This window comes from Globicephala melas, chromosome 2 (genome assembly GCF_963455315.2).
Source record: "Globicephala melas chromosome 2, mGloMel1.2, whole genome shotgun sequence".
Classification (NCBI taxonomy): domain Eukaryota; kingdom Metazoa; phylum Chordata; class Mammalia; order Artiodactyla; family Delphinidae; genus Globicephala; species Globicephala melas.
Window position 1 is genome coordinate 129,424,325 of NC_083315.2, and position 24,660 is coordinate 129,448,984.

Consider the following 24,660-nt stretch of genomic DNA (forward strand, 5'->3'; position numbering starts at 1 on the left):
AGGAATAGGGTTCATGCAAGGCAGGAGAACGCTACAGAAAGGTTAGAGAACATCAAGTTCACACTGCATTTTATCTCAGTCTTTTGATGGCTGACCCAAGCCCCTCCTCTGTATGTACATGGTAGATTGCCAACCCTATCCTAGGCCACTTTTCCTAAGTGACACTAAGCAGTGTAAGGAATAGAGATGTGAAGAAGGACCCTTACCCATGTCCTGACTTTCATAGGATCCAAGCCTCAACCTTGGCTGCATTCTCTTTTCTCATTTCAGGTTTTATTTTTTTAATAAAGAAAAATCTAAGTTCTACACTGTTAAATATGTGTTACACATATGTACGTGTTTAAACAGGAGCATTCACATCACATTGACTTGTGGAGGTCACGACTCTTCCTACCATCTCTCTAACATAGACACATCTCTCACAAACAGAATAACCAATAAAAGATTTTGCAATCTTTGAATATTTCGTGAGTCAAGAATGTCTCTACCTCTTGGGGCTGCCCATTTCACTACTTGGCAGCATTTTGAAAAGATAACATCTCTCCCCTCATATTGAATGTAAATATGCTCCCATGTAGCATTTCCTTTTTGATCCTCATTCTTCCCTCTGGCTCCAAACAATAAATTTAATTTTCATTCTATGACACAACCCTTCAGCTATCTGAAGAAGGCCATCAACTCCTCATAGGACTATCTGTCACTGGTCAATGCATTAAGCTATATTTGTTCACATGCCCAAATGAAGGAAATGATTAAATCATATAAAATTTCTCATAAAACCCTGGGCAAGCCCTCTCCTGATAAATCCAACAAGATAATGCTTGTTTACAACTCTTTGCCTTACCTTATGCCAGCTTCCTTGATTAATTGTCACAACATGTCTTGGTCAGCTTGGGCTGCTAAAATAAAAGTGTTACAGACCGGATGGCTTAAACAATAAGCAGATACTGAAACCAAATGGATACTGGTGAGAGTTCTTTTCTGGGTTTCAGGCTGCCATCTTCTCATTGTATCCTCATATGGCAGAAAGAGGGAGAGACAGCTCTTAGGGGTCTCTTCATAATGGCACTAATCCCATTCATGAGGCCTCCACCCTCATGACCTAGTTACCCCCTAAAGGCCCCACCTCCTTTTACCATTACATTGGGAGTTAGGATTTCAACATATGAATTCAAGGGGGACAAAAACACTCTGTCGATGACACCACCACAGACTTAACACTGTACTGCCTCCTTCTTGATTTGTTTCTACAAGACAACTCCACAGTTGGATTAGAACCTCTTTCATTCTTTTTCTTTTCTTTTTTCCTTCCACACCACTGTTTCATTAGGGATTTCATTAAGGTTCAATCTCTAAGGATGAGGGAGTTACTTAGGGTGCACAAAGCCTCCCCAGATCTCATAGTAAACCACCAGCTCAGGCTCTTTGGTGGGATCATGGACCCCTTCCAGGTGCAGATTAGTACAAGGATGCTGCTTTGGCTCCACACATGGGCTGGTGGGTGGGGTAATTCTCCTCCACCCAAAACATGAACCACATGAAGGCCACGAAGTTGAAGAGCTGCTTACACACGAGATTCCAAGAAGCAGGCATGGGGGACATGTGCACACAGTTCCTGATGTACACGTCCAGGTCCCAGTGACTTGGTTCAACCTCAGGTCTGGGTGGTCCCAGACACACCATGGATCCCTCACCATACCCCATGCCATCATCAGCCAGGGCTCATAATCTTCCACCCGCGTATTATACTTCGTGGCTGCGGCTGCCCATTCTTCTGAGGTCTTGGGATAGGGCCCTGGGAGCACGTCCTTTATAATGTGGGAGGCTGTCTGTGCTCCCAACGACACCACATTTCAGCCTGTCCTCTGCAGCCCTCAGTCTCCCAGGACCAACCCCCAGCCGCTGCCATCTTCATCTTCTTCCCTGGAAACTCTTTATAGACAACAGTCCTAAACCAAATGTCTATTTAAGACCCTATGGTTCAGGGGCTTCCCTGGTGGTGCAGTGGTTAAGAATCTGCCTGCCAATGCCAGGGACACAGGTTGCGGCCCTGGTCCGGGAAGATCCCACATGCCGCAGAGCAACTAAGCCCGTGTGTCACAACGATTGAGCCTGCACTCTAGAGCCTGTGAGCCACACAACTACTGAAGCCCGCATGCCTAGAACCCGTGCTTCGCAACAAGAGAAGCCACCGCAACGAGAAGCCCGCACACCACAACGAACAGTAGCCCCTGCTCGCCGCAACTAGAGAAAGCCTGCGCGCAGCAACGAAGACCCAATGTAGCCAGAACTTAATAAATTAATTAATTTAGAAAAACAAAAAAAGACCCTATGGTTCTAATTTAAGCTTGTGATTTTTTTTTTTCCCCAACAAACACATGAACGTGATTAGCAGTGCTCTCTTTCTTTTGGTGAATTAGATGGTGCACCGATCACATTATTTTTTAGACTAACGAGTCTCAACTTTGTTAGTACATTATAGTTACTTCAGGAGCTTTTAAAAATCATGACGCCCAGGCCATATTTCAGACCATCTAAGTCAGAAATTCTGGGATGGAAGTCAAGCATCAGTATTTTCAAGTACCCCCCAGATAATTCCAATGTGCCTCCAAGGTTGGAAACCATCCAGAAGGGGAAAGAAATGGAGGAAGAGCTCGACGAGAAAGGCCAGCCAATGTGAGAAACGTGAGGTTTTGGCTGATTGATTTGATGGCTGCTGGAATGAATGGTTGGTTGAGGGGAGGGAAGGCATGGTTCTTGATGTGATTTAGGGTTTAGACCTACGTTGGAAAAGATATCGAAATTCCCATTTTCAGAGCACAGAGCAGGAACATGGCTATAGAGACCTATAGAGACCCTCACCTGGGCCTGTTCAGAACCTTCCGTGGCTGGCAGGATTTCTCTCTCTGCCTCCTTTTCCCTCCACAGCCACTGCAGGTTCTTCTGATGACCTCTCCACCTGCCAGCTTCAGGTGGCTTCCATAGTTGCTCCTGCTGCTTCCCTTGAAATGGCAGTCCATGTGAAGTGCGGCTCTCAGGGTGGCAGGCAGTAGGAAGACAGGAGGGAAATTTCTGCCAGTGCTTCCCTGGTGACATCTGGCTCACACACTACAAAGGCAACTCATTCACCTACGACTTCAGAAAGTCCCTGCATTTCAACTGGCAGCTCAACTCCTCTCACAGGAAGCCTCTGCTGATCCACTTCCCAATGTATGTAACATTAATGCTTTGCACGAAGCAGAGGTGGGTCAAGAAAGGTATGCTGAATAAATAAATTTGACTGCTTTTCTTTTTTTCATAGCACTCATAACACTTAACTGAAACCTTTATGTGTAATTTCTTTCCAGTAGATCCCCAGCACCTGTCAGGTGGCTCTCAATAAACATTTGCTAAATGATGAATGAATAACTAAATACTTCTTTTGAATCTCACACAACACCCACTGTAAGACTAACTCTAGAAATATTTGGTTGATTGATGTTAATCCAAAGCAATGAAGTTACTGGAAAACTAAGACATTTCTGGAAACTGCAATGTCCTAAGTCTCCATTATTTCTCTGTTTCCAGCTCACTGGTGATATTTTGCTATTTCCTCAAATGTAAAGCAGCATCAGTAATGTGCTTTAGACTGGGCAGAGCATTAATAAAGTGAGTGTGTGTGTGAATTAAAAAAATAAATAAACCATGCAGCAGAAGAAGTTGCAGAGCACTGAATGACAGTAGTCAGTGAGGGATCGTTTCCTGCTGCTTCCTGTCCCACCGCGCATGTGCAGAAAATAAACAAGGGAAGAGACATGTTTTAAGAGATAATGACTCAGGGGACTTCCCTGGAGGTCCAGTGGTTAAGACTTCACCTTCCAATGTAGGTGGTGCGGGTTCGATCCCTGTTCGGGGAGCTAAGATCTCACATGCCTTGTGGCCAAAAAACCAAAATATAAAAAAAAAAAAAGAAGAAGAAATATTGTAACAAATTCAATAAAGACTTTAAAAAAAAAGAGAGAGATAATGATTCAGCAGTATGCTTGAAATTCTAATGACAAGTCAAGAGAAATTGATTAAAACAAAGAAAAATAAGTGTTTTAAGATATGTACATTATTGTGCAAAACTATGATTGAACTAGACTCTCTGCTGAGAATGGTGGCACTTTGGTTCCTGACATGCATGGAAAGTCCCCAAAATGTGGGATAGCTTGCATTAAAGGTTAACATTCATGTAATCCTAAAGTTAGAAAGCCCCTTAAGCAATCATCAGGAATTCATTCCCTTCCCCTCCACAGGACAAGATTCTAGAGAGAAATAAGAGAGAACCGGATGTTCCAAAACCCAGAAGAGCGTTTATCATTTTCTCTGAAAGTATGCTTCACTGCCTAGCCAGACTTACTTTTTATTTTTAATTCTTTGTTTTTGTTTAACTGAAACCCATGTTGCAATTTAAGCCTATTTCCTCATTTGATTCTCAGAAGCAATGGAAAATAACAAGTTAATTTCTTCTTCATGATACATCAAGCCAATCCTAATAACCCTAAACCATTCAACTTTTTCTTTGAAATCCATCGTCTGCAATATTTTCTTAAAATTCTGAATTAGAATTCTATTCTGAATACTAAAATCCTAAGTAGTAAATCTCAAAATACTAAAAAACGTTAAGATGCTTTTATAATAACTAATGACAAGAGAAGGGAAGCAATGAAAAGCACTGTTATATGTGCAATAAAAAAGATGTTTAAAATTATTTACAAAAAGTTAAAGTCCACAGAAGGGATTTTGCCTATTAGATAATAAAATACTCTAACAAACTACAAAAGATTAAAGCACTACAATCCCGGCAAACAGATCAACAGAATAAAGGAGAGTCCAAAAAAGAAAAAAAAATCCATTAGTGCTACCACTACTAAGCCATAAAGGTGCCCAACATGATGACATTAGTAAATTCCCCTTGGGTGTCAGTGCCACACATAAACTGTCTCCATTAAAACCTCACAACATCAGGGAAGAGGCAGAGCTAGCACTCAGCGAGCAAATCCAGACCTCTCTGCCCCCCAGCTCTGTGCTCTTAATGAAACATCGCCAGTGCCTTCATTTTGAATCAGTAATATTTACAATTGGAAAAAGGGCATTGGAGCAATTCACTAAAAAATGTGAGAAAAAGTAAAGTTAGATTACTTTCTCACATTAAAAAAAAAAAGTAGGTGGACTAAAATCTGAAATGTAAAAAAAAAAATAATAAAATGTACTATGTTAAACGTAGAACAGTCTTATAATCTTAGAGTGAAGAAGGTCCTTCCTAGAATGGCACCAAGGTTGGAAACCCAAAAGGATAACTGACGTATTTGACCACTGGTACAGAAGAAGACACTCTAAAGAAAGTTAAACAAATCTAGAAAAACTCTTGCAATGTACGTGAGACACAAAGGGTTAATATCTTTAGTTATAAAATGCACTTACAAATAAATATGAAAAATATCAACATCCCAATTAAAACTGGGAGAAGGATATGAACAGACATTTCAAAAATGAAGAAAGCTAAACTGCCAACAAACATATACAAATGTACTCAATTTACTATCAAAGATATAAGACACTGGAAATACTCCTTCTAGGGAGAAAGTGTGAGCAGACAGAGGCATCCTCATACACTGTGGATAGACACAGAAACTGGTACAAAGAAACATTTCTTTATCCAGAGAATAAAGGAGGTGAGTTAAGTAATCTCTAAGAATCTCTAGATTCTTTCCAGATCTGAAATTCTAACATTCTTTATTTCTCTGAGTTATGCCAATGCTGTATAAAGGCTTTAGCAATCAATAAAGCATATTTTATACAAATAAATTGTTAAGATATATTTCCCTCTCCAGAAATTTGAATCTATTTTGAGACTTAACGTGACCCATACAGAAAACCTAATTGCACCCAACACAAACATTTACCAAGGTATTGTATGCCAAGGATGTGGAAGCACTGGGAATACTGGAGGCAGCCAGGAGCTGGGTGGACAGAGGAAACCAAGAAGTAAATAGAAAAGGATTCTCAGGGTGAAAAGCTTTCCCAGAGCTATGGGTGTGCGAGCACATGAGACAGACACTTAAACTAGCCTCGGGGCTAAGTGGAGTTGGAAACATTCCTCATAGTCATCAGCTCCCAAAATGGATCTTAAAGGGTAAGCAAGCTTTAAACATATGAAGGGGGGATGCCTTTCCAGGGAAGAGAGCAACATACGCAAAGACAAGGGGACACTGGAGAGCACGGTGAGTCTTAGGACCTCTTAGGACAGCTAGGAGCCAGAGAGGGAAAAAACAGGTTTTTAATGTCATCATAAAAAGCCAGGATCTTATTCCTATGGTAACTGTAAACCATCAAAGTAGTACGCTGATAAGATCTGCATTTGAGAAAAAACTCACTCCAGGAGATTCCCATTTCCAGTAAGATAGCAGACTGAGATAACCAGAAAAAATTCCAGGTACAAAAACATAAAATGGGTTAAAGTTTTAAAATTAGTTTAAACGTATAGTCAAAAGTCACAAAAGACTAAGTGAAATCGTTAGATAACAAACACAAAGAGGGAACTGAAAATTCAAGTGGTGAGTGCCTCAGCTGATGCAACACTCAGTTAAAAGGGTAGGAAATTTTGTTCTATCTCAGGTACTTGAGCTTAACTGACCCCAGGTGAGGCGTGGGCCTGGGAGAAGCAGGGAGTTGGAGCGAAGACTCTTTGAAGAGCTTCCCCCTTCAGTGACCTCATCCTTTCTCACCTACTCAACAGCACTCCAGCAGTGCTTCACTTTCTGCTTACGTCCTCAATGTTTTATCCTTACTGGGTCATTCCTATCAGCACACCAATATGCTGTTATCTTGAACATCTTAAGAATCCTTTCTCTGACCTCTGTTCTCCTGCCAGCCACTCCCCCATTTCTCAGTTCCTCTGTGCAACAGGAATAATTCTCTCTTAAACCCAGGCCAATCAGGCAGCATCCACACCCTTCACTAAAATTGCTCTTGTCAAAGTCACCATGAGCTTCATCTTGCTAAACCCCTGATCCTTAGTTTACACAATCTGGCAGCATCCTTGACATAGTCGATCACTCCTTTTCTCGGGTACACTTTCTTTACTTGGTTTCAAGGACACCATATTCTCTTGGTTTTTCTTCTACTTTGCTGGCCACCGTTTCTTGGTCTCTGTTGTTCACTTTCCCTCTCTTTCACTCAGTGCTGGAGAGCCCCAGGGTTCAGTTCCCTTCCCATTTCTATCTGCACTCACAACCTTGAGCATCTCACCCAGTCTTATGGCCTTAAATACCAAGAAGCAGACACCAAGATGGGATTAGATGTGCAAGAGATTTGTATGCTGTGAAGCATAAAGAAAGCAGGAGCAGGCTGAGAGAGGCTTCAGATCATGAGGACACCCCTAAGAAAACAGAGGAGGAAGGAGGGAGGTTTGGGTAGGAAGTGTCTCAAACTGCAGCTCAGTTCCAAGAAAATTTGACCAGGCTGATGGGGAGTTCTTGACTTTCCCATTAGAGTTAGTCCATGCCCTACAGGAATGGGTCTGCCCTAGTACCCAGCTGTGCTCCATCACAGCTGGAACAGCCTCTGTGTGAACGTGGTGGTAGATACAGAGGAATTGTCAGTCAGGAACATTCCCCACAGCAGGAGATCTGGTCTGTTCCCATGGCAGCCACAGTCCACCCTTAACCTACATAGGTCTACTTTTCCAGGTAGGTTTGGGGAGCAGCTCTTCCATGGTTCCCATGGCCTCCAGTCTTAAGGGAAAACTTAGAGGAGAGGGAATTGGAGTAGTTTCCAGGGCATAACTGATACTCATCATCTCCTTCCTCCATTATCCAGTCGAAATTTCCCTTGCCCTCAGCTATCACCTTAGCAGGTCTTGGTGGCTTCCCTGGTGGTGTGACCCAAACCTTCATTCCTGAGGCATCTTCTAAGGTTGGGGTAGTTGCACGTGTCCATTCACAAGTAACAAGGAGCCTGGGAGCACCCAGAGGCTCCTTAGTGGATCATTTAGCTCCACATGTATTCCTCCTGCCCCCTTGTGTAACAGCAGCTCCACTTCCTGCCAAGATAGCGACACCTCTCCTTGCCTGCTTGGCCCTGGATACAAGAAATCCAAAGAGCTTTGACGGTGGCCGTAGTCCCTGGCAAGGGGGACCCTCTTTGGGAGACCAGGATCTCTAACCCTGCAAATCCCAGAGTTGCAGCGTCAGGAAGGACAATACCTCCCAGTGGATCCTTGGGAGTGATGGGGTGGGGGGTTCACTCATGCTTCCACTCTTTGGTTCCCCAACCCATATATTATTTCAAATGGGGACACAGTGCCATACAGAGGTCTCTGACTTAACACATACGCTGCATCCTAAAGGATAATGCCCCATCCTCTCAGTGTTGTGTCTGAGCTGATTCTTCAGCTGTGCCTTTGGACGAGTTTCAGAATTCTCTGAGGCCTGCTTCTTCTGGGAAATGTGGTTTGTGATACAAGCAACGGATTCCATGGGCATGGAATCCCATATGCTGCGTGGGATCCTATGCCTGTGGATCGGACATTCTATAAGCCCCCAAATAAGGATGCTGGCTGAGGCTTGCTCTATGGGCAGGCGAGGCAAAGCATGCCTAGAATAAGCATCTAACCCTGTGAAAACCAGTCACTGATCCTTTCAGGATAAAAGGAGCCTCACGTAATTGACTTGCCACCAGGTGGCTGATTGGTCTTCTCAGGGAATAATACCATATCCAGGTGCTCAGCACTGGTCTCTATTGCTAACAGGTCAGACTTTCAGAGGCCACAGTAGCTAAATCAGGTCAATAGCCCTCATCACGATCACTGTGGCCACTCCATTCATGTGCCCATCAGCCAGTTCTGGGGTGGCTGATTATGAAGTCTCCCTAATGCCATCTGTCTGAGCCGATTTGTCTACTTGATTGTTCAGAGTCTCTTCCATGGGGGATGCTTTCTGGTGGGCATTACATGTGACACAAAGATCATCACACTTTGTGCCTCCTCCCATCAGTCCATCCATACATCTTACACCAGATTTTCCAGTACATTTCCTGTCCAGAGAGCCAGCACATTGGCCACTGCACAGGAATTTATGTGCATCCTCACCTCAGGCCATTCCAGCACAAAGTAGATGACCAGGTGCACCTTTCACATTCCTTCCTTGGGAAGATTTTCACTCTCTAATGTCTTTCAAGGCAACTCCTGAATGTGGCTGTAATTTTCAGCTTACACAATATTCCAAGCCAACTCATTTGTAAAACAAGCTTGGGATTATGCCTCCACCTTTAGCTGCTCACAAGGATCTCTCCATATGGCCACAAGTATGAGCTGAGGCAGAAGCATTGGTGCAACTGTGGGGTGACATGGGGCTCTGGACTATCTGCTCATACAGCTTATTCATGCCCTCTGGTCCTACCTGGACTTGATCCCAGATGTACCATTGCCCTCTCACTATGCACTGCTGCTGGGCTCCTCTGAATTTAAGACTTGATGGGTTTGATGACAGGAATCTTGGTCACTTTTATTCACTGATTTATTTATAGCACCTAGAAAATGCCTGGGATATAGTAAGAGCTCTACAAATATTTATCGAGGAAATAAAGAACAGAAATGAATGTAATAGTGAACAAAGAGTTAAAAGAATTTTTTTCAAAAGTTATTTCCTTGAAAAGACTACTAAGTCAATAAAACTTTAGTAACATTTATTAATTTAAAAAGGGAGACAGTAAAATAAACAATGTTAGGAAACAAAAAATGAGACAGAGGTACAGACATGGTAGTTGAAAAAATTAATCAACCACTTCTCAGTTTTACTGCTACCATCTTTACTCTTCCAAACCACCTTTCTTGAACTGCTACTTATTTTCACTGTGTCCAGTCTGTCCCCACCCCTGGCCTATTTTCTACATAGTGACCAGAATCATCTCTTTTTTCAACTTTTTACTTTAAACTAATTTTAGACTTACAGAAAAGTTGCTGAAAATAGAAGAGTTCCTTCACCAAGCTTCTCCCCATATTACATAACCATAGTACAATTATCAAAACTAAGAAATTAACATAGGTACAATACTATTAACTAAACTGCAGACCTTATTCATATTTCACCTATTTTTCCACTAGTGATCTTTTTCTGTTCCAGGATACTATCCAGGCCCCCAAATTACATTTAATTGTTTTTTTTCCTCAGTCTGCTCCAGTCTGTGACATTTCCTTAACCTTTACATGTCTTTTATGATCTTGACACTCTTGAAGAGTACTGAGCAGTTAAAGAAGTAAATTATATCACATTCAGAGAGAGAAAGCCACTAAGAAAACTTCTATGTTTATAAATTTGAAAGCTTGGGTTTGGGAACAATTCCTATAAAAACTAGTCAAAGCAAACTCAAGAAGAAACCCTGAATAGCCTAGAGCTTTTCAAGAAAGTAAAATCTACCTCCAAAACAAAAAAAAAAGAAACAAACAAACAAACTGTAGATCTAGTCAATTTTATAGGTGAGTTCTAGTAAAACTTTAGGAAACACATACATAATCTCAACATTTCAAACTGTTCCAATGAGTCAAAAAGGGGGTCAACTCGCCCATCTCATGTTATGAGGCAAGTAAATGCTTGATACTAAACCTAGACAAGAGCAACAGGAGGAAAGAAAAATCTAGACCAACCTCCTAGTGAATAGAGAAGAATGATTCTTTCTGATTTATGTGGGTCCAAAAATATGATCACCTCAAGATATATAGGAAAAACATTTGATAAAAGATGTATAGCCTTGGGCTTCCCTGGTGGCGCAGTGGTTGAGAGTCCGCCTGCCAATGAAGGGGACATGGGTTCATGCCCCGGTCCGGGAAGATCCCACATGCCGTAGAGCGGCTGGGCCCGTAAGCCATGGCCACTGAGCCTGCACGTCTGGAGCCTGTGCTCCACAATGGGAGAGGCCACAACAGTGAGAGGCCCACGTACTGCAAAAAAAAAAAAAAAGATGTATAGCCTTTTAAAAAATCTCTTAGCAGGCTAGAAATACATGGGAATTTCCTTAACTTAATAAAGAGTATCCGCCAAAAACCTAGAGCAAACATTATACATAATGATGAATCATTAGAAATATTTCCTGTCAAAAAGAAAATAAGGCCAAGATGCTGGCTATCGCTATGTCCATTTAACACTTTACTGGCAGTCTGAGGAAAAGATAACAAGGCATACTTATTGGAAGGAAAGAAACACAACTGTCATTACACACAGATGGTATCACTGCACAAGAATTCAAGAGACTGAATGGATAAATTATTTGAAATAAGAAAGCGGGCTAATTTTAGAAATTGAGAAGCAGATCTGATTTTGTGGTTGAGTAAGAGAAAGAAGAAATAAGGATGATATCTGGTGTTCTGGCTTGGGAAAATATGTAATGTGGTACCATTTACTTAGATTGCTAATTCTACAGGAAAGTGAGCCTTGAGTCAGGGCAGAGTTATTCTAGGTGGGTAGCTTCCTGGAGAACTTATCTATAGCTCTAAAGATCACTGGAAATACAAGAAGATGGAGGAAAGTGTCGTCAGAACCTCTACTGAAGAGATTACTACAAGTAGTTGTACAGAATAGTCTGATAAGCCACTTGAGATGCGGATAAGACTCCACTCCTTGCAATGGAACATTCTAGTAAAAGTGGCAAGTCACTGGACTGACTCCTAAGGAGGGAGGTTCTGATTAGCCCCATGGGTTTTGCTTTTCTTAATGCGATATACAAGTTTGGCACCAAGCTAATTTGGTCAGGAAAATAGAAGAGAGGCTGGGGCTTGGGAACACTGACAATTCTTTCTCTGCCCTTCTCAAAAGTTCTCAGCCTCTATTCTAAATAAAGGTTGAGGATATTAGCTAGACTTATTGTGGTGGTCATTTTGCAATATACATGAATCATTAGGTTGCACCTAAAACTAATATGTTATATGTGATAAATTATACAATCAATCAATCAATATTGAAAGGGTGACATGAAGGGACAAATTAATAACTAGCTAAGAGGCTCATGTATCTCAGTCTCATGCTGGGTGGTGGAAGCGGATGAGTTCAGCTCAGTATGTGACAAGTGAAATGTGACAACTTCACATAGTTGGTTGGATAAGTGTGTCTGGAGCCTGGAAATGCATATTTGAGAATTATCAGCATATGAAAGAGAGTTGAAACAATGGGCATGGATGGATGGATCATGTAGAAAGGATACAGAGAGCGAAATGAGAAGAGACACACTCCAAGAATGGAATGCTGAGGAAGAGAAACTGAGAATATGTAGCCAGAGAAGTAGGAAGAAAACTATGGCAGTATCTTTTTTTTTTTTAATTGAAGTGCATTTGATTTGCAACATTGTGTTAGCTTCAGATGTGCAGCAAAGTGATTCAGCTATATATATTTATAAATATATATATTCTTTTCCAGATGCTTTTCCATTATATGTTACTAAAGGATATTGTATATAGTTCCCTGCTATACAGTAGGTCCTATTTGTTGTTTATCTATTTTATATATAATAGCATGTATCTGTTAATCCCAAACTCCCCCTGCCTTTTCCCCTTTGGTAACCAGCAGTTTGTTTTCTACGTCTGTGAGTCTATTTCTGTTTTATAAATAAGTTCATTTGTATCTTTTTTTAAGATTCAATATGTAAGTGATATCATATGATATATGTCTTTGTCTGACTTACTTCACTTAGTATGATCATCTCTAGGTTCATTACAGCAGTATCTCAAAAGGATCCAGGAGAAGAGGGAACATTGAAGAGAAAATGTGCATCAGTGACAAATATTTGCAGAGTGAAAAGAGCTCACTGTCAAAGCCACACAGGCAAATTCATTAAATTCGATCTACTCTTGTTGAATATGGTGATCTTAAAGCAATAAGATTTAACCCTGACAGATTCATTTCCTAACTCATTTGTTCACTCATATTTAACAAAGACCCACTGTGTGCAAGATTTGTACCATTATCTCTCTTTCCTTCTCTCATATTGAGCCAAATTCAAACTCTCTCAGTAGTTTCCTGAGATTCTGAGAACAGGCATGGACTCAATATATAAATTTTCCTTTTTTACTTGATTAATTCCTAAACAACTTCAGCTCAGCACTTCATTCTTATGTGTGTTAAAATCAAATAGCTGGGCTTCCCTGGTGGCGCAGTGGTTGAGAGTCCGCCTGCTGATGCAGGGGACACGGATTCGTGCCCCGGTCCGGGAAGATCCCACATGCCGCGGAGCGGCTGGGCCCGTGAGCTATGGCCGCTGAGCCTGCGCATCCAGAGCCTGTGCTCCGCAACGGGAGAGGCCACGACAGTGAGAGGCCCGCGTAACGCAAAAAAAAAAAAAAAAAAAAAATCAAATAGCTTTTCTGAAGTTACAACCTCCAGTTTTCTATATATTTCCCCAGTGTTTTATATTCATTAAAAACATATGAAGAATCCATGTGCTCATTCTTTTGCTTTTCCCATGCAATCTTATTTCAGAATCATATAAGCAAACTCTGCTCAGTATTCCCTTGAGATCATCTATATTCTTTGTAAAGATATTTCCACTGAATCTAATATAATGCCTTCCCCACTGGATTAGGATACCTGGCCCCATATTAATGTTTTCATGATCACCTACTACTCAACACCTACTAGGTATCCTTTTGCAATCAAAGAACTTAAAATATTGTAAGGAAGATAAATTATAGAATTATAATACAAGGCAGAAAATGCCAGGAGAATGAGCAAGAGACTATGAGATTTCATTGGAGGAGAAATTAGCTTTGGCTTGAGTGACCTGGAAGAGTTTCACAGAGAAGGTGGCATTTAAGTGGGTCTTAAAGAAGCAGAGGGATTTCAATAGGTGAAGCTGGGAGGGGCAATGGTGTAAGCAAAATCAGCAAAGCACAAAGAAAGTCCAAGAAATGATATGTACATACACCTGGTGGAAGAAAATATATCAGAGACAAGAGGGGAGAGATATAAATGCTGACAGCTAACTCAGTACTTCTTAAAGCCAGGCAGCCTGCAAAGTGCTTTACATTCTTCATACCATTGAATCCTCATACAACTCAAAAGGGCAGCTACCATTCCCACTTCTGTTTATCAGACAAGGAAACCAAGGTACAGCAGGATCCAATGACAAATAAGAAGTGCCTGAGCCAGGATTTGAACCCAGGAAGTCTAATTCCAGAGCTGCACCCTGGGCCCAACATTGCTGGAGAAGGGAGAGGGACTATAGGAGAAGTGGGCAGAGGTCCAGGAGAACACTGGGTCATGGATGTGAAGGGAGGAGTTTCAAGAAGGCAAGCGTTGTTCATAATTATAAATCTCTCAGATAATTCATAACCCTAGACTGAGAAAAAGGTTTTAAGGGGTTGATTAGTTGGCCCCAGGAGACTTCTGGAGCAATGTCAAAGGAGCCAAAACACAGAGGAGTAAAGAGGGAGTAGGTGGTAGGATTGCGAGGCAGCGACCATGAGCCTTTTTTTTTTTTTTTTTTGCGGTACGCAGGCGTCTCACTGTTGTGGCCTCTCCCGTTGCGGAGCACGGGCTCTGGATGCGCAGGCTCAGCGGCCATATCTCACGGGCCCAGCCGCTCCGCGGCATGTGGGATCTTCCGGACCGGGGCGCGAACCTGCATCCCCTGCATCGGCAGGCGGACTCTCAACCATTGCGCCACCAGGGAAGCCCCGATGAGACATTTTTTTCTAGGATTTTGATGCCCAAGCTAAGGAGCGAGAGGACAGCAGCTGGAAAAGAGTGATCAGTCTGTGATTTTGTTTTTCGGGATAATTTATGTGAAGGAACATTAGTGGAAAGTATTAGAGAGAGAAGATAACTGAAATGCCAACGTCCTTTTGGGAAATGGAGGGATAAAGAGATTAAGGATGCAGGGGAAGGCTCGGAGAGCCATAGAGATGAAGAAAGAAAACTTTTTCCCTGAGGCAAGAGGAAGGGAAGACGGGAAGGGAGGTAGTAGGGAGAGGTTGAGCAAGCCTACTTCTGATGACCCCAATCACCCTGGTGAAGTAGGAGCCAGGTCCAGTGCTGAAAGAGGTAGGTTGGGCTGGAGACAGAGACTTAAGAATTGTGGTCGTGATTGGAAACAGTCAGTGGAATGTCAACAAGAGTTGTGTTGCGGCTGGCCTGGCATAATTCACTGAGGAGGCGGGCACCTCTCCTCCCCCTGCTGTGATGCTTGCTCAGGTAAGAGCTCACCTATAACAACTCACCTCCTTTGTTCTCCCTTCCTGAATGAGACACTCCCACCACTCCAGCCCTCTACATCCTGCTTATTCCGGCTCTCTTTCTAACTCCTTCACTCATTCCTCAAACGGTCTCATTGCATAGATTTGGCTTGGTATCGCTTCTCTAGCCAGCTCTGACCTCTAGCTTCCATACTCAATTACAGCTCCTCCCTTTGAGGTCCCTGCTTTGTAGCTCATCACCTTGTCTGTCCAGCCCGAGCCCTGGAACCTTGAATGGCGTATGCTCAAGAGGCAAGCCCCAATAAAGGCTAGCATGTAGAAGGGCTGCAAACAGCTACGGTGGCCTGATTTAGAGAGCCTCTGTGCTAGGTGACCTCAGGTTGCCTTCCAGATCCCCTCTCCACACTTTTCTACCTGTCCCAGCCCCCAGAAGGGATCCTGTTTACTGTCCAGAGGTCACTCTATGGATAAAAAACAGGAGCCCTTGCCCACTGATTTCCAGTAGGGTTAGGCCAATGGAAAGGACTGGCAGCAGTTCGGGGATAAGTAGAAAAGAGAGGGCAAGGTATTTATTCCTTCGGCTCCCTCCTGTGTGGTTGCAGGCTGGCAACAGCTGCATCCCTCCACCAAAGACCACAGCTTCCCTCCAGCAGCTTCTCCTACAGCTATAACGACAACCATAACTCCATAAGCTCCAGTCTTGTAAATTCCAGTAACCACTCCTTGCCTTTTCAGGAATAAGACATGTATTGGTAGGATGTGCTTCAACATCCCTGTTATTTTCCCCTAATGTCTTGGAAAGCAGTCCATTAACCCCTCTTCAATTTTCCCGCTTAAGGATGCTGTCTTTTTCTTTTTTTTTTTAACATTTTTATTGGAATATAATTGCTTTACAATGGTGTGTTAGTTTCTGCTGTGTAACAAAGTGAATCAGGTATACATATACATATGTTCCCATATCTCCTCCCTCTTGCATCTCCCTCCCACCCTCCTTATCCCCCTCTAGGTGGTCACAAAGCACCAAGCTAATCTCTCTGTGCTATGCAGTTGCTTCCCACTAGCTATATAGTTTCCACTGGGTCGTGTATGTATGTCCACGCCAGGATGGTGTCTTTTTCTTACCACAACCTAACTGATACAGTTCCAAACCTGAATGGGTCCAATCAGCATCATTTTAAGACACATGTAGCAACCACTATGAATCCTGGAGGGATATCAGCGATAACTTAGATGATGGAGAATCTTTACCTGGATGTCCCACTGGTATCCTCAAATTTAATGTATCTAAAATCAAATCCATTGTTACCATCCCCTTATCTAAATTTGTTCCTTTTCTCCCCATTCATTCTTTAATTTATTTAAGTAATCTCTGTTTACAGAATTCTCTTCATGTGCTGGGCACTGTGCTATGCACTAGGGGTTCAAAGAGGCCCAGAACAATGTTCGATCTCTCTAGGGACTCAGTTCTATGGGGGAGACCCATCCACAGCTGTTGGGCTGCCCATAAATACTCTGATACATGCCTTTATTTTGAACAGTAGGAACTACCTGCTGGCAAAGCATAGAGGAAGAATCCGGGATGAGGCACAGGCCAGAAGACTTCTCCAAGGAAGTCCTATATCAGCTGAACGTTAAAGAATCAGTAAGCTTTCAGCAGTGGAGAGAGTCACAGGGGGAAAGAACACTCTAGGCAGAGTCAGCATGAGCAAAGAATACAGGTATGAAAGTGCCCAGCATGCTCAGGAAATGAAAAGCTCTCCTATACAGCTGGACCAGAGGGTACATGGTGAGTGAGCAGGCAGGCTGGGGTGGGGATGGCAGGGTAAGGGAAGGCAGGGAATAAGTGATAAGGTTTTTAAAAAAAAAAAGTAGGCCTGGTCAGATTAGGAAGGGTGTTCGTTGGAAAACTATTTGTAATTGTTAGGACGCCTAATGTGGTATCAAAGCTCCTCTGAAGTCTTGTACTTCTGGCCCGTCCCCCAGAACAGACGGGGCTTTCTATCTTTGCCTCAGGGAAGAGATGTAACAGTGACGGCCAGGAAACAAAGAAAGTAAGGCCTGGCTTTTGGTTTCTAATGAGGATTTTGAAATTATGTTAGAGCTTATAGCTCTGAGGAAAAATGTCTTCGAATTTCTAAAATCTTGGGCCCTAAAGGATTAAGGGTGTAGCTTTTACCATAAACTGTACTTCAGATAGAACAGTTGGAGAGTCATGTTGGCTGCCCTTAGGGCTTTTCCTTTCCCATGTCAGATGCCAGACCTACAGGTCACCGTTGGGAACAGGACTGAAGAGGCCTAATGCGAAGGAGTATTCCCACTTACAGTGACTTAGTTATCAGGGGCATATCCAGATGAAATGAAGCAGGGCACAGGGCAAGACCTCTGGATAGGGTACAGCCACATACATTAAGGAAGAAGGAAAAATCATGAAAGAGACTTTTTTTGCAGACTTCTTTCTTTCATATTTAGGTATGTCTAATTGGAAATTCATAAATTGCTGGTCTGAACTTTCATAAGTGTGCAAGTATACACGCTAGAAGCTACCAATAAATATCTCCTGAAAATAAACAATTGAAAAACGCAATAGAGGTTACAGCACCTTTCTGTTTCTGCTTCATGTCACTTACCCTAATTTACTAACTCATGGAAAATATTATATAATTGCAAAGTTGTTTGGGGTGAAATCAAGGGGTGCTTCCTTTAGTCAAAACATACTGCAAGAGTTACTTCTAAATAATACCTTTGATTTGGGGGCACAAATATCCATATAGAAAGTGATTTAAATAAGGAAAGAAGTCATTTGAACAAGCGTATGTCTATCGTGGGCCAGGCTGAAAGCACCATATTAGATGAGGCAGCCTGGTGTCTAGCTTTGGCAGAAGTTCTAACTATTTACTAGGTCTGCTACTCTCTTTGCTCCCATCATCTTGAAACCAAGAAGGTTTATAAATGTTCACTGAACATACCTGTGGGATTTTAGAGAAAATTTGCCTGTCACTCTTCAGAAAGCATCTATTCTGTACCCTGGCCCCTTTGTCTTGATACTTGCCACTCAGTACTGCTCTGAATTAATTAGACATCTAAACATCTCAGGACAATGTTTTTGTTTTGTTTTACAAAATTATTCTAAAAGTGCAGACTTGAAGCATCACAATGCCACTTTCATATTTTTTTAATGGACTGGTCCTGCTCTATTCAGTTAATTTGCCTTATAAGTTTCTTGGAATTTCAGAACTACAAGTTTTGGAAGACCGTAACCATAACTGAGGTTGCCTACTTGTTTACATTTCCATTTTCCCTAAAAGCGACAGTAATGAGAAGAGCTGAAAATGGGCGGCTACTTAGCCCACATGCATACTTTTGTATGAATTGAAAAGATCACGCTTTTTTGGGGCAGATGTAGAGCACAATAGGGAGCAGAGTTACAGGCTAGATTTCGGCCCCCATTCACTCCCTCAGACAAGGTTGCTTCAAAAAGACTTCAAACCAGCCTCAAATCAGCTCAATCCCTGATGGATTAAGGTAATTTGCCCTCGTTCTAATTATCCTCTAAAAGATACGTGAACCCTCCCTGGAGAAAGATAACTTCATTAAAGCTTCTACACTATTTTTACACAATGCTCAGCATTTAATCAAAAATTGTCAGGACCAAGAGAAAAAGAGGACTATAGAAATGTACTTACAGATGACTCAGGTATTAGAATGATCTGCCATGGACTTTAAAGTAACTGTGATTAAAATGTTCAGTAAAATACATGATAGGATAGAGAATTTCACAAAAGGACTGGAATGTATAAAAAACACAAACATAAGTTCTAGAACTCTAAAACTTTGGGTCAATATATGTAGATTGCAAATTACCAATATTAAGGACTATTAATATTAGTGGAAAAGTTGTGAAGAGAAAAGGGAGGTAAAGTATCTGGCAGATTATAGGAAGAGGGCCTTGGAATGCAGCCATGGGAAAGTAAAAGGACCTCAAATAAAGCCCTTCTGGGTCTTACCCCTGCATTTCTGACACCACATTGGAGAGACAGCTGAGCTGGCCTGAGCAGCAGTGTGCTGATGCATGCTGGAAGGAAGTTTTCAGGGGAGTGCCAAGTTTTTTTAAATCCTAGGAACAGCAAAAGAAGTTTGAAACATATACCTGAGTCGATACAGAGAACTGTTAAGAGTCCAAAACCAAATCTCTCAGGCCATGATGGGGTCCAGAAAGAGGCTGTGATCAATTCCAACCATAACACACAAAAGGATCTGAACTTTTGAATAAACAACGAGACAGGCAAAGAAAGTCTCTGTCTCAAAAGCAAGCAACTTCTCTTTCATTTCACCTACTAAGTTGTGTTTGTTTGATACTCATGTTTTTAATTTCAGAAAATCTTTTCTGAGCTATACGCAAATCTCCTTAAGTGCTGTTATTATTTTTGTTGTTATCACCATTCCCCGTCTGTGCCTCTGGTGTGTTAGAGCCTGTTTCACTTGTTTTTCCTCTCCATGAAAGCTTGGCTGTTTAGGTTTATTGTTCTTTTTCTTGGAGTTGGTCAGAGACTCAGTTTACCTACATGCCTTAAATAGTTTGCTGCTGTTCTATAGAAAGCAGCTCCCAAGAGGAAACATTTTTGTTTCTTGGTTTCCTTGACCTCTCAGGGTTAACAAGGTTTCACCCTTCTTCAATCTCCTAAGGACCCAAAGAGTCTGGGCATGCTCCCGTCAGCTGCTCTTGATCTTCCCTAGAACATCAAGGATTCCCTTGAGTCAAGATACTCCAGGCATGAATGCTTGTGGTTGCTTGCTTGGGACGTTCCTACGGTTGTTGCCAAGCTCCCATTTGGACCACAGAGAAGGGAGCACAGCTATAGCTCCCTACAACTTTGTTTTCAAGGTGACGAACCATTATCATCCTTATGTTTTGTTTTTTCCTTTTTTTTTTTTTAAAGGTAATTACCTTTTATTTCAGTACGTTTTGTATTGTTGTTTTTTCCTTTTTATAGTGAACTCATTTTAAGCCACAGATCTATTATTTTGATGGCTCATTTTTTTGTGTACCCTAAAATACAAATTTAACAGAGAAGTCTTCATTGGGTTTTTACTACTGCATTTACTGCTGATCGAATTTGCAAAGTTGGTATGCAAGATCTATTGTACAAAAAACATCTATTCAAAATATGAATATGGAATTGACTATTGCCTTGAAGCTTCTATTGGATTCTGTGGGCCTATATCACTATGTGCCATGTGGTAGAGGGATGCTTCCACAGCTTTTCTTTATTGGAACAAGTGTGAAACCTTTCTTTTACGCTGTGCCATGACGTCATAAGGCCTTGGGACCATGTGGTTATGAACAGAAACATGTGGGAACAGTACTAGGTCACACTGACTAGCCAGAATCGATTTATATAAATGTTGAAAATTATTTAAATAAAAATGTAAAATTAAGAGTTCTTACAAGCTTGTTAATCTTTGGGCTTATGAATAGGAGTCCAAGTTTGAGAAACTTGCAGTGAAGATTGCTCCCAAATTGTCTCTGTCTAGCCATGAGTCCCAGAACCTACATTCAAAAGCCTTACTAATGTTCATTTAACTGATGTGAATTGATGTGCTAACTTCTAATTTCTTTTTTTTCAATATCTTGAAAATATTAGTTACCTGGTTTTTATTCAATATTTAAGCACCAGACTTTCACAAAAGCTATAGAAGTCAATGTTTTAAAGAGTTGTATGTGAGTCCTTTCCCTTTTTTGGTGTAGTGTCCTCTCATTCATTCTATCTCTTCGCTGCCAGTTGATGTTTCAAAACATGAAAGACCTGATTTGGAAAAACAAGAGGCAGAAGAGATGATTGATTTATCTGTAGTTTCCAAAAAAAATTTTACTTTTAAATTCATTGTAAATGGTGCACAAATAAATTCCTAATTTGCTTAGTTCCGCTGTACCTACTATGTGCTGTGTGCTTCTATCAAGTGAGAAGTAGCTTAATTTTTTTCAAAATTAAAAGTCTATAATGACTTTGGTTCACTTACATTTAATATTATTGATGGTATATTTGAATTTGTATCTACCATCTCACTATTTGTTTTCATATTTTATATTTTTTCTTCTTTTTTCCCTTCTTTGGAAATAGATGAATATTTTATGTCATTCCATTTTCTTCTTTATTAATTATATATTCTCTTACTATTATTTAGCTGTTACTCTAGAGAGTATGACATGCATTATTGACTTACTATTGTATAGTGTATATTAATACTTTTACCACTTCCTAGATGATGCTAAAACCTTAAAACATTTTAACTCCATTTATCCCCATGCCTTTTGTGTTACTGTTGTCATGCATTTAGTTCTATATATATTTAAACTACACAAGGCATTACGATTGTTGTTTGTATAGTGTGTATTTATGTAGATTTACCCAAGTGTTTACTCTTTCTTTCCTGCATTTCTGTTTTTTTCTGTCTGTGATCACTTTCCTTATGCCTGAAGAATTCTCTTTATTACTTCTTTTAGAGTGAGTCCTCTGGCAATGAATTCTCTTAGATTTTCTTTGTTGAGAAATGTCTTTGTTTTGTCTCTGATTTCAGGAATATTTTCACTGGGTATAGAATTCCAGGTTGGCCCCCAGGAGTATTTCTCAAACTCCTTTCCCTGTTCCTAGGATTTGAAAAACTTGGCACTCCCCTGAAAACTTCCTTCCAGCATGCATCAGCACACTGCTGCTCAGGCAGCTCAGCTGTCTCTCCACTGTGGTGTCAGGAATGCATGTGCAAGACCCAGGAGGGCTTTGCTTGAGATTCTTTTACTTTCCCATGGCTGCATTCCAAAGGCCTCTTCCCAGCCTTTGCCAGATACTTCACCTCCCTTTATTCTGAGCAATTTTTCCATTCATCTTCAATATTAGTGACTTGAAATCCACATATACATTATCCAACATTTTCATAATTTTAGGACAGATATTAAGTAAATTGTACTAAAATTTTGTGTAAAGAAATTTGAGGTTGGGAAGGGCTTGCTATACAGTTGGCCCTTTGTATCTGCAGGTTCCCCATCTGCGAATTCAATCAACCATGATAGAAAGTATTTGGAAAAAACAAATTTTTTCCCAGAAAGTTCCAAAAAGCAAAACTTGAATTTGTCATGTACAAACAACTATTTAGATAGCATTTACACTGTATTTACAACGATTTATATAGCATTTACATTTGTATCAAGTATTATAAGATATCTAGAGATGATTTAAAATATGAAGGAGGGTGTACGTAGGTTATATGCAAGTAATGTGCCATTTTATATGAGGAACTTGAGCATCCTCGAATTTTGGTATCTGCAGGGGTCCTGGAAACAATCCTCCATGGATACCTAGGGATGACTGTATTTCAGACTACAAAACTGCATTATTATTAAGTAATCCAACTTCCCATCTGATTGATAATTTTATTAGTTAGATGAAGCTAGGTGCTATCACCAGCAAGCCTCAGAATCTCACAGGCCTGACACAGTGGTTTACTTTGCACATTTACAGTTCAGTTGGGTTTTCAGCGGGCAGCCTTCCATGTGGAATTCAGGAACCCTGGCTCCTTTAATCCCTGGGCCTCAGAGTCCTCCCCTGGATGTTCTGCATTCAGCCAGTAGGCAAAAGAAGAAAGTAACTGGAGGATCATGGGTGGCTAAATTTTCATAGGCTGAATCTGCAAGTAGCATACATCACTTCCACCTCCACTTCATGGGCCAGACCTCAGCCACCAGCCACATCCAAATTTAAGGGAGGCTGGGAAATGTCATTTAGCTGTGTGCCTGGGGAAAAGAGGAAACTGGTATAGTGAGCAGTTCATCTCTACTACAGTAATTAGTGGGAATTCAATTTAAAATCAATTTTTCCAAACCAAGCTCAAGGAGCTAAGAATTCTTTAATGGACTTTTAAGTTGTGCTCAAATTCACTCATGTATGATAAAAATTAATGTTCACTAAATTCTAAAGTGTAATTTATCCTTACTAGTGTTTTTTTTCTCTTTAACTAACTTATACAAAAATAATAAAATTAATGGCTTTTAACTAGGTTATTGTATAGAATTTTCACTTATTTGGACCATTATTCCAAAATTTACTACACTTAACATTGGAGACAGAATACTCCCTGGACTGACCCATGTGTTTCCTCTGCTTTCCTGCCTTGGGGTCACAGAGTGTGAATGCTGAGAAAGTAAAGAACTGTGCTAAAGGACGCACTACAAATTCATGCTAATTTCAGCTGTGCTCTCACTCTTGTCTGTCAACCACCATCACCATGACCACCACCCCATCACTTCCTAGTGGTGCTTTAGGGCCTTCCCCACATTGGCTCCTCCATCCTTCTCCAAATTCCTCATACCCCTGACATTCCTTACTTTCCAGACAAACTCCTCACCTCACTCTTCTTATTTAATTGTAAGTTTTTGCTCAATGGTCATCTATCCTCATTCCACGTAGGCAGGGACCATATCTTTCATGTTCACAGCCTTATTTCCAGTGATATTTAGTGAATGAATGAATGAGGCTCTCTGGGGTCAGCTCTATCTTGTACCCTACTTTTCATCTCAAAATATCTCTGTCTCCATATACACCACCTTCAGATTCTTAACTCCCATCATGGGAGAAGATCTTATCCTTCTAGGGCTCACTTCTTCACCACTATTTCCATTCCCCATATCTCTGAGTCTTGCTCCCTCAATCATCTCCTCTTCTCCAGCAGCTTTACTCTCTCCTTTGTCAGCTCTCAAAATAGGAACAATTTTCCCCCAGCTTGAAAAAGGCTTTGTTTTCCCCTCTGCTCTTTTAATTTCTTTCTTTCCTTTCACAGCCAAAACGAATTGCTGGCTCCAATGACTCATGACCCGTGCACTCCTTCATCTACAATCTGATAATTGCTCTACTCTGGGCTCTTGAAGGTCATCAGTGACTTCCTACTTGCCACATTCAATGATCTTTTCTTAGTCTTCATTTTCCTCGTTCACTCTGCAATATGTGAACTATTACATACCATGGCAGAGACTGTTGGTTGACCACCAAATATCCCATTCTCCCCTTTTCCTTACCAACACAACTCCAATTTTATTTGAAGTGGTAACATGTCCAACTAAAGGACAAAATTTCCCAGCCTTTCTTGTAGTAGAGATGGCCTTAGGAAACATAAGCTTACATGCTTGAATTCATTAGGTTAATGTCAGCTGCTGTAAAAGATAAATTCTAAATTCTCATCAGCTTAGACAATAGTACTTTCTTGCTCACATAATACTCAAAATGTATGTTCCTAGCCAGCAGAAAAACTCCTACATGGTCATTCTGGGACCCAGGTCCCTTCCATGTATTCCATCTTTTTCTAGGACCTCCAAATCCTCTACATTCAGCTAGTAGATGGAGAAAGGGGATGAAGGACAGCATGTAGGAGGCCAGAACTCAGCTATATGATGAGACATAACTGCAGAGGAG

General features: G+C 41.2%; 1 pseudogene; it reads right to left on the reverse strand.

Annotated features, from left to right (window-relative positions):
- Positions 1-1,367: 1,367 nt before the first annotated feature.
- On the reverse strand, positions 1,368-3,096 carry LOC115852088 (NADH dehydrogenase [ubiquinone] 1 beta subcomplex subunit 8, mitochondrial pseudogene; annotated as a pseudogene).
- Between the last annotated feature and the right edge of the window lie 21,564 nt (positions 3,097-24,660).